Raw genomic sequence first — 11,269 nt, 5'->3', positions numbered from 1 at the left:
AGGCACAGTGGTTTCTTGGGGAATTATTAGTCCAAAGAGTGTTAGTGCTTGGGTTTTATTAAATGATCTTCACCAAGTGACTTTGCCACAATGGGAGAGCCTCAGTGCCCTGCCATATTCAAGGGTCTTTGTGTCTTCCCTGGGTTTTGTCTTGCCTGTAATGTTAGGATTTAGGGTTTTCAGATCAACGGTGGTAAGATACAGGCTGTTTACCTGTACAAACTGAAGTGTCCGTGTTAGGAAAGCGGATGAAACCTCAACATAATGACATTCACCTTGTTGAAGGGACTGCCTCCAGGTGTGCCAGGGCCCATACTCAGCTTCTATTGCCATGTAACCAATCGTCCTAACCCGAGGTGGCCTAAGTCCCACGAGCATTTCTATTTCTCTCAGTTTCTGAAAGTGGCTCAGTGTGGTAGTTCTTACCTGTTGTTTCTTTTCTCTCTCTTTTTTTTTTATTGATTACATTGCATTATGTGACACAGTTTCATAGGCTCTGGGATTCCCCCCACCCCTCCCCGTGCCCTCACCCCATGGTGGATTCCTCCATCTTGGGCAGTATTGCAGTTCAAATTCAGTCAAGATTCTTTCATTGCAAGCATAGAGTTCAGCATCTTATTGTCCAGATAAATTCAATGGTTTCTTGGGGCAGCCATCTCTGGTCTGAAAGCAGAGCTGGCAGAATATCATCGCGATCAATTAAAAGCCACAACATAACATCAACAGCAAATTTACAACATCATGGAATTAATGGGCATGGTATTGAGTAACCAATATGTTAAAAAATGCAAGTTCTGAACCACATCCTGTGACTACTTCATTGACATTCCAATTTTAGTTTATACACAGAATTGGCTGCTATACACCTTAAAATGGCTATAGGGTACTATTCAGTTGTCTCGTGTCTGTTTTCATTTTAGCATTCAGCAGTTTATAGTGCTGAAGCATAATTTTGCTGAACTTCGCAGATTTTAGGATAGTCTAAACTGGCTTATAACTCTAACAAGGCTGTAAGGAGGATCATGCGTAGTTTTTGTCTGAAGGGAGCTTTCTGATCTCGCAGCAGCGCTAACACCCAGAGGGCAGCCCCTCCAAAACTGTCAGCTCGCTGAGCCAACTCACTTCACTGGCAAGAACTGCATGGTCCAAGGCTTGGCCTCACATGCTGTCTAGAAGCTGGTGTGTCTGTCCCTGTTTCACGGCTACTGTTGGAAAACGTGAAACTCCCAGGTCAGAAGAAAGGATGGTGTGTCAGGCTGCAGCCATGGTCATGGCATTGCTGCCAGGTGATGCCAGCAGCTGTGCATGTGGGGGCTGTCACGGCTGCCTCAGTGGCACCCAGAGCTGACCCAGCCCAGATCCTTGAACAACAGGCTGGAGGCTGCCCATCCCTTGGGCAAAGGCATCCAGGACCTGCTCACAGGCCAGAGGTGTCTAGTCCTGCTACGTGCCACCATCACAGAACCCAGAGAGTGCTGTCCCCCGATGTCGCCTCTCCGCCTACCGGTCTGTGAGCATAGCATGAACACGTGGCTTTCAGGCCCAGCGTCTGAGAGAGAGATGAAGGGAGTGTCTTGGTTGCGGCTGTGTCTGCTCCTTAGCCTCCTGGTCACGGTGCAAGTGTTGCATGGCCGGCACTCAAAGCTTCCTCCCCGCAGGAGACTTCTCTCTGCAGAAGGAAGCCTGACAGCTGCCGACCCTGTGAGACACAGTGCCCCCTGCTCAGGGTGTCCTTGGAAGACCTTGGCTCTCGATTCTCTCTCGGCTCAGGCAACACCTGCTTCTGTTCTTAAGATGATGAAGGCACTCAGGCGTCACACCACTCTTCTTCCCTTATTTTTAGCTAACGCATAAGAATGATACATATTTATGGGGTACCTCATGGTACTTTATACACGTATACTTTGTCTATTCTCCAATATTTACTGCCCTGGGCTGGCGAAAAACCTCTGAACACCTTCCTTCTGCCGTGAGTGATGACCGTGAGCGGTGTGGTCTTCGTCAGCACTGTCCGTGGCTGCCCTGTTGTGTGGCAGAGCCTGAGAGTGAATTTATCCTAAGCACGTCTCAGAATCTGCTGACCATGCCCTCCCTGTCACTCGCCCCTGGCCTCCCCAGTCCCTGGGAACAGTGCTCAGGTCTTCTTCTTGGATGACTTCTCATGACATTGGGGCCTTTGGCCAATTTTCTTGCAGCAAGCTTGATTTCTTATTCTCTTTCCTTTCTTCTTGGTGGAAGTCTGGCTGTTCACGCCCCAGGTATCTCTAGGATAGAGCTACTTCAGCCTCCAGCACGTCTTTCCTCTTTCCTGGATCACGGGGGAGGGAGGGAAGGTCGGAGCGCCCCTTGGCAGCACAGTCCAGCCCTTCCAAGCAAGGCAACCAGGCCCGCAGCCCCTCTCCCTCCCTGGTGGATGCATTTCCCTCCGTTCAGAGCTGCTCGCAGCCTGGAGACTGAGCAGACGTCCAAAATTAGATGCTGCTGTTCCCGTTTGTTATTTAAAAATAGCTGCTCTGCATCCTTCATGCGATCACCCAGGGGCTGTTTTCAGCAAGTGTTTATGACAGAGAGAGACATTTGCTAATTCACTGCTTATTCAAGGAGAATGGCACTTATTTGTGGTTCTGGAGAAATAGTGGTCTGGGGTGTTAGTAGCAATCCACTTGCATTTTTTCTAGCTTTGCGGGGTTGTTTTGTTATAGGGAAATGGCTGGGGAAGAGACAGGCAGAACAGGGCACACATCTCCCATGATTCTACAAAAGAGACAATTAAACCGGGCTCAGCCAGAGAGCTGCCTGTGGTACAGGGCACATCTGATCAAAAGCAAATCATCAAACCTTCTTTCTATTCCAAGAGAGGGAAGCCCAGAGGAGCTGGCCCAGCCCCTCCCTGCTCTGTGGGGCTCCCCCTCCAGCGCACAGTGTGAGCGCTCATAGCTTGTCCCCAGCATCTGAGGGGGAGCTGGCAGGGAGGTTTCTTTTGTTTGGATTCTTGGCTCCTCTGGATTCCTGCTGGGAGTCAGAGCTGCCTCTGGCTTCTCTCAGGAACCCCACCAGGAGTACCCTACCCTGGGGTGCCCCTCTGCCCTTGCCTCTCTCTTCTTGTCCCTTGCACTCCCTGCTTCCCTGAGCCACAGAGGCTGCTGCCAGGTATGGGCCTCCCTGCGAGTCAGCAGGGCCTGCTCTCTGCCGGGACCTCTTGGGAGTCTACAGTTGGCCAGGAGCAGGCCAAGAGAGCTGCTTTCCAGGTGGCAGGGACTTCCACAAGGCCTGACACATACAAGAGGCCTGGAGACTGTATTACTGTACAGAATGGGTTGCTCGGCTCCCGGGGAATCCTAATGTTGCCTCTGGCCTGCAGGGAAGAGAAAGAAGCAATTGATCAGTTCTTGGGCAGCCCTGTGCTCTTGCCAGGACTCAGTTGGCAATGAGGCGTGGTGAGTGCAAGAGCACAGCTGAGTAGACCAGGCTGAAGGTGCAGGAAGTCCTGCAGGGCTCGCTTGGGGGCCCTGGCTGTGTTTATGGGTGCTGCTGAGTTCCCAAGGTGTAACCATGCTGTGTTGAGTGGCTTTGTGGGTTTTGGATAAGAGGCTCCGCGTTTGCACTTGGCCCCTGGGACAGCCAAAAGTTGTGGCTTGTTCTAGCTACAAGAATAACAAGGAGGAAGAGTAGAGTTGAGGGAAGCAGAGGCAAGCAGAAGTGGGTCTAAGAGAGCAGGTGGACCCTGAAATACAAGAGAACGTGCCTCGCAGGGCTGGACTGGAAGGAGGGGGTGGAGACAGAAACAGAAAGAGAACTGAGATAGAGAGACAGAGAGATAGAGAGACAAAATGACTTGGTCTGTGTTCCCCAAGTCTTTTGCCTGAAGTTCTCTTGTGCAGCAAATAAACAATTTTGCAAATCTTGGAAACAGAAAATTGCCAAAAGATCCTCAAATGACTTGAAATGTGTGGTTTTGCTTAGACCAACGGGAGAATGGGTCATCAAGACCTTCGTCTTTTTCAAAGATCTATCTTGAACAACATACTTAATTTTACATGGTTTCTCTGTTTTTGAACAGTTTGTATGCACAGCCTAATAACCCAAAGCTTCAGCCTTGGCGGCTGAAGGAGGTGCCAACCCTTCCGGTTGTGTATTCTATTTGATCAGCTTGTCAACTTGCCAGCTGGCAGAAATTGCTGCTGAGGATGGCACGAAATGCCCACAGTGAGACTCAACTGTTAGGCAGAGATCCAAGAACTTGGGTCATCTTCCGATGCGTTCACAGGCACATTAGTAACAAGCTAAATTGGAAGTAGAGCAGCTGGGACTCCAACTGACAGTCACATGGACGCCACCGTCGTAGGCAGTTGCTTAACCTGTGTGCCACAACCCCAGCTAGTTTTTCTTATACAAACAGAACACAAATCAAAAAAGATAGAACACTAAAACCAGGCTGAAGTAGACACTCCCTCAGCCAAGGCTGTGCTCCTGACGGGGAGACGTCACACTCACAGAAACTCCATCAACAGCTGCAGAATGTGCACATGGAACTGTCTCCAGCATAGATCACAGCTTAGGTCACAAAACAAGTCCTAAAAAATCATAAAAATCAGAATAATACCATGTGTTTTCTTGTTTTAGAAATCGACAGCAAAACAAATCCTAGACATTATATAAATGTATGGAGACCAAATAATATGCTTCTGAGTTAATAATGGGTCATTGAAAAGGTCAGGGGACGGGGAGGAAGGAGGAAGGTGGGGTGTACGAGCCAGAGTCTTACCGGTTTCTGTGGGAAGCAAGAGAAGCTGGCCTAGGCTCGGTGTGTCAGAGTAACCCCGGAAGGTTCAGAGGGCATAGAGACTGCCTCCCTCTACTGTCTGATGATGAAGACAGGTACATAGTCGCCCTGGTGTGAGAGTCCAGGAGTTACGGTCCAAACTGACCAGTGCTTTCAGGGTGGACACGGCCCCGGTGGTTACAGAGGAGAATGCAGGAAATCCAAGAAGCACTTCCTGCGTGCGCTCCCCTCTCTTGGTCTGCAAAAGCAGCAACAGACACAGTCCTTCTCGAGCCTGCGTTCTTTCTGACCTCTGTGACAGCCTCAGGGCTCATGAGGTTAGAAGACACACTTAAACAGCTTCAGATGCACCTGATTCACAACCCTTGATGGCATCTAGACATGTTATCTACATGTTATCTGGGGACTGGGGTGGGACCTCTCCCTAGGTATGTAAGCTATCAAAGTGTCATTGTTCATTGACGAATAGGAAAAATACAGAAAACTACACAGAGGAAATAGAAACAGCCTATAAAGTTTATCATTGTTAATGTGTTTTCTCTGAAACTTTAATCACTCATATTATATTCACAACCTTAGTTGTGATATGTTAATCATACAATAAGATGTCATCATCTATATTATGAAATTTCATCTTGTCCTGAAATTTTCCTGCTTCAATTATAACTAATTGATGAAGTATTGTCAGCTTTAGTTCTTTAGTATTAGATATTGAGATGACTTCAAAGCCTTGTCAATAGTTAGGACCATTTCCTTGGGAGAAACTCTTTCCAGTAGGATTATTGAACAGAAAGTGCAAACATTTTTTTTAAAAAGGTTTATTTCATTCATTTTAAAGGCAGAATGAGAGAGAGAGAGAGAGAGAGAGAGAGAGAGAGAGAGAGAATTCCATTTTCTGGTTCACTCCCCAAATGGCCACCGAAACTAGAATAGAGTTTGACCAAGCCTAAGCCAGGAACCAAGAGCTCCAGCCAGGTCTCCCGTGTGGGTGTAGGGGCCCAAGCACTTGGGCCACCCTCTGCTGCTTTCCCAGGCCATCAGCAGGAAGCTGGATCGGAGCAGAGGAACAGCCAGACTGAAATCGGTGCCTTTTTGGGAATTCCTACACTGCAGGGGACAGCTTAAACTGGTATGCCATAGTGCTGGCCCCAGCTGCAAACATTTAATAAATCTCTTGATTTATGTTCCCAGCAGCAAAACTCTCACCTCTCCTCCTTGCCTGCTTCTTTCTCCCTCTTGCTCAATATTTAAATGTTCAGTAATACAGTACGCAGCTAGGAGAACCTGCCTCTTCACTTCCTCCTGGGCACAAAGCTGAGCTCACTCTTCGTCATCATCTTCATCACCCTCATGAAGCCATTTGGCTGTGGAACCCACTGGGACCACCAGAACTCTGATTGTGAGAAGTGCCACTGGCTTTCCCTTTGTTCCCAGTACCCCCTTGCCATTCTCTGCACCTCCAAGGAATGCCCTGGGCCTCACTGACATGGCTCTCTGAGCAATTTCTCACCTTTGTCTCTCCATGGCTCACTCCTTCATGCATAATTAGTAGTTTCCTATTGGGAGAACTGCGGCGAGCTTCTCTGAAAAGGTTGGTGGGTAAGAAGTGGAGAAGCAGTCTTGTCCTGAAATGTCACCACTGCACAGGGAGGACTGTGTGTCTGCTGCTCTGGCTCTGTTGCACACTGGTGAATTTCAGCAGACAGGCTCCTGAAAGCGGTGTCTGCTCCTTGGTCCACAGGCCCCTGGGGGTGGAGGAAGCACCAAGGGTGAGGGGGCGGGTTAAATGATTTAACAGATATTTCCAAGTACTAACACACATGTGCTGGGATAAGGGCATGCATGTCAGTGAACATGAGGTCTCATTGCTGTCGGAATCATACCAATTGACTGTACTTACGCTGGCAGGGTTTTCTGAATGAACTGGGGAATTCATACTTGTGTATGACAAATACAAATGGAGAAATAGGGTGTCATCAATCCAAGATTGTGTTAGTTATCTCCCCGCCAACTGGAGCATCTCCAGGGAGGTGCTTGGCTGTGGGACTTCCTGTAGGAGGCGTTCTCCTGCCACGACTCCCTTCCTGCCTGACATTTCCTAATCTCCAGGCTGCTGTGTGTCTTAGGAGATGAGAACCTTGGCTAAACCCTGGAGGGATCCTTCCCACTGCTTATTAACTGCTTTAAGAGCCCCTTTCAGAAGCTTCCTCTGTTGTCAGTCCTCAGCAAGTCTGTGGTCTGAGCTTGGTCTGCATGGCAGTGACTTTTTATAAAAATCTCTAGCCAGAGTCCAGCCTCACTAATACTGAAGCATCATCAACCAGTTCTTTAAGGCTTTGACCATATTTAAGCTAAAGTTGATCATTGTTTCGACAGGACAAGCAATTCCAGCATGAGGTTCACTGGTCCAATGTATTGGTCATGGCTTGGCCAGAGTCACATCTCTTAGGTCCCACCATGGGAAGTCTCCATTACAAAGTGTCTTTGAGACAGTCATGTGTATCTGGCCCAGGTCTGCCAACAGAGGCAGCCCTAGGTTTATCCCTTGGTGGGACTCAGCTCTAAACTCACTCATGTCTCTGTGTTACATGATTTTCATGTGACTCTCTGTTGAATCTTAGGGGATTGATAACACATAGTTATTTCTTTTTGCCTGAATTAGTTGCAAGGAAAAGAAATATCAAGCCCTTGGAGACTAAGCTTCATTACCAGTAACCTTTGCAATCCTTTATGCATATAGAATGCAATTAGGGCTGACTCACACTCTTCTCCCTAACATGCTAACTGCATGTACCCCCTGCCTAGTCCTTGAATCAGACCTCCTCAGCAGGAAGCCCAGTGCAGAGAACAGACCATGCAGGTTCCCGATGGGCGGTGACTTGCAGCAGGGAGAAGGGACTCCCAGGCCTGGGCAGGCTCTGCTGCCACTCTCCTGGGCAGGGCTGCACAAGGGTGGGACTCTGGGCTGGGATGGAGATACAATGTGACAGTCTCCAGCAGAGGGTGTGAGCCAGCCAGGTGGTGGTGGGGGTGGGGAATGGGTGCTCCTAAGAGAACAGTCCAGGCTGGGGGTGACAGCACTGTCATGAACTCAGGACAGGCAGCGAGGGGTGGGGAAAGCAGCGACTGATTTTGTTATCCAGCTTGAAACAAGCAATGTTTTATTTCTTGTAACTGGATGGGGTTTATTGAATAACAAATTGTGGAGAACTGTTATTAGGAAGAAAAGACACGAATCCATGGCAGTAGAGTTAGATTATCAAAAGTCAGGGAGCCAATTCCTCAGGATTTGCATGTTTGGTTTTGGAATTTGATGTCTTAGAACTGAGTACCGTGAGTGTTAGCTCAGAGCAGGCCCACAACAGGTGACTCTGTCTTTGACTTGAGAGGTTATGGAACTATTTTGAGATTGGAGAATAAGGTATCAACTGAACTGGAAATAAAATTCAGAGCATTTTAACAGGCTTAAGTTTTACTGCTGTTGTTTCCTTTCTTTTCTTTTCTTTTTTTTTAAAAGATAGGAAATAGTGGATGCAGCTGGCTTCATAGCCATCTGTTTGGGGGCAGTTTGTCTGCAGAAGAGCTAATTAAAGGGAAAAAATATTTGTCATCCTAAGGAATGCTGACAGCTCTTGCAACTCTCCGGGGAACCAAACCTGGTTAGGAAATAGTTTTGTGCTTTGCTTTGGTCTTATTGCTGTCTTGATTTTGGATTGATTTTCCTGAGGGTGTGCAAGCAGGAGTCTCCTCCAAGTGGGTACACACACCTTCCTCAGAGGGGAGCAGCTTAGTTCTAAGAATTTTAATCTTTCAATTCGGGTAAGCATTTTCATTTTGCCAGAGAGGCCATCCCGGGGCTGTGTCCTATTTTAAAACCTTAGCAAAGGACAGATGGAAGCAGCTCTCCCCGCCGCTCTGAGGCTGGCCACGTGACCAGAGGGCACAGTAGCCCCCCTTCCCCCCGTGTTTTATGAATGTGTGAGCAAGGCGAGAGCCCGAAGGCGTTGAGTGTGAAGTGAGAGCGAGGCATTATTAAGGGCCCTGATTTGATCAGGACATATCTTGGCATGCCACATCATGCTCCCATAAATAATACAGTTATTAAGTGCTACTAAAAAGCTTTTTAAAAGCGATCTATTATATTCTCAGGGTCACAGCAAAAGCATGATAATTAGTAGCACACAACTTTCATCAATTCTCATGTTAATGATGTAACCCAAAGAGAACAGATCCAATGCAGGTTATAGATAAAATTCCTTTTTTTTTTAAAAAAAAAAAGAATTTTTCCTTTGAAACATTCACTTACTGGGGCTGGCATTTGTGATGTGGCAGGTAAAGCTTTTTTTTTTTTTTTTTACAGTTTTAGCTCTACAGTTTTATTTCCGGGGTGCGGGCCGGGCGCTCAGTCCTTCTTGGCGGCGGCCTTGCACACGGCGGCCAGCACGCTGCTCAGCTCCTCGCGTTTCCTCTTGGCGTGGATGTGTGTGCCCACCCTCTTCTTGATGAACGTGAGCGCCCGTTTGTCCTTGGAGACCTTGAGCAGCTCCATGGTGCGGCGCTCGTAGGGGGTGAAGCCGCACACCTCCTGGATCGTGTCCAGCACCAACTTGGTGTGTTTGGTCAGCCGCCTGCGGTGCCTTGTGGCCTTTATCGAGGCCAGCGGCCATGGGGTAACGCACAGCCATGGCTGCCTCTCGCCACCGGAGCCCGAGGAGGAAGCAGGTAAAGCTATTGCCTGCGACCTTTGCAACCCACGTGGGTGTGTACTGGAGACTCGGGTGCTCCACTTCCTATCCAGCTCCCTGTTGATTCACCTGGGAAATCAGTGAAAGATGGCGCGAGTCCCTGGGCCTCTTCACTCCTGTGGGAGCCCAAAAGAAGCTCCTGGCTCCTGGCTTTGGTCCGGGTCAGCTCTGGCCTTTGTAGCCATTTGAGGGGTGAATCAGAGGATGGAAGACCTCTTCCTGTGTCTCCCCCTCTCTCTAACTCTGCCTTTTAAAACTTTTTAAAAAGATTCAGTTGTATCTATTACACTGAGATGTTTATGAATGCTTCCAGGAGACAGACAAGCCAAGCAACCTGACTTAATCACAGTTGTGGAGTACATGGATCGAACAGTCTCACTGTGCCCCATAAATATGTACAACTAAAATACTAATGAAAAAATAAAAAGAGATCCCTTTTACAAATGCAGAATGTTTTCTTTAGAGGCATTGTACATTTTGTTTAGATTTATTTCTAAGTAGCTTATTTAATTATGATATAAACGATATATTCAAAAGTGAATAAAACAACAGCCCTCTTGTACGGTCTTATATGGTTTATATGCATGTGTGTGTTATGGTCTTAGTTTGAGTGTATCCCAAAATGTCCACCAGGTGGAGCTGGTGTGATGGAATAGCCGCCATAGGGGCTCCAATCCTACTGCAGGCTGTTCACTTCCCATCCCAGCTCTCTTCTTATGGTCTGGGAGAGTGGCAGGGAATGACCCAGAGGAAGCTCCTGGCTCCAGCTTCGGATCAGCGCAGCTCCGGCCGGGAGGATTGTCCTTGAGGCTGAGGTTTGCTCTCCTGCTCCACATCTCTGTCCTTCCTAGCTTGCCCTGCCTCTGTCTTCTGCTGGTGCGCCACCACCCGAGCTAGCTCCTCCCAGGAGCTGGGCATCCTTCAGACTTCTGGTCTCCCAAACTGGGTGCTCAAGAAACACCCCTCTCAGAAGTCCTGTGGCTGGCAGTACCTGAAGGTGATGTGTCACACAGAGGCTGCCCTGGTTCTGTTCATGGGCTTCTGGTTCCACGCCATTGATTCTGGTCATCACCACGGTCTGTTCCCAGTGCCCTGTGCACCTGGGGCTCCCCGGGGTGTTCTTGGAGGAAGCACCCCTGAAAGAGCAGAGGCTGTCCTTGCCCTGAGATAGCCACGGGGTCAACACGGAGGAGGGCTGCCCCGTTTGTTGGGGGGTCAGGAGAAGCAGCAGACATTTCCCGTTCTTCTGCAGAGTGTGGCCCACATGGAACACAGTGGCTTCCTTGGTAATATTTTCCCAATGTCGGCTCCACTTTCCAGATGACAAGAACCATTTTACTCCCCATCTTATGGCCCCACTACATGGCAGTGATCACACATGGCTTCCTGCTGCATTATTCTGGCAAAGGGGCAGGGAGCCGAGCAGTCCTGGTTTTGTTCTGCATGGTGCCTGCTGCCCTCCTCCCAAGAGACTACACAGGCACTCCCGCCTCAACTCCTGCCAGCTTCTTGGCTGGATGCAGAGACCAGCCGGCTAGGCGCTTGAGGCCAGTTGTTTGCTTTTCATTGAAACAGGGTGAACCTGCGCCCAGCCTATTCCGCTGGGAGCTCAGAGATGGCTCCCACCACGCCCATTGGGTGGGGGCGGGGAGGGAGCACCTGCTTATATTCATCTGTAAATGTACCTATTAAAGTGGATCCCCTTCAACCCCCAGACTTGGAAATGAATGATGAATAATTT

General features: G+C 48.8%; 1 pseudogene; it reads right to left on the bottom strand.

The window, feature by feature from the left end:
- Nucleotides 1–9,143: 9,143 nt before the first annotated feature.
- On the bottom strand, nucleotides 9,144–9,468 carry LOC101528911 (large ribosomal subunit protein eL36-like; annotated as a pseudogene).
- Nucleotides 9,469–11,269: the final 1,801 nt, after the last annotated feature.

This window comes from Ochotona princeps, chromosome 23, assembly GCF_030435755.1.
Source record: "Ochotona princeps isolate mOchPri1 chromosome 23, mOchPri1.hap1, whole genome shotgun sequence".
Lineage (NCBI taxonomy): Eukaryota > Metazoa > Chordata > Mammalia > Lagomorpha > Ochotonidae > Ochotona > Ochotona princeps.
Note: the sequence above shows the minus strand (reverse complement) of the source record. Positions and strands in the feature narration are given on the sequence as shown.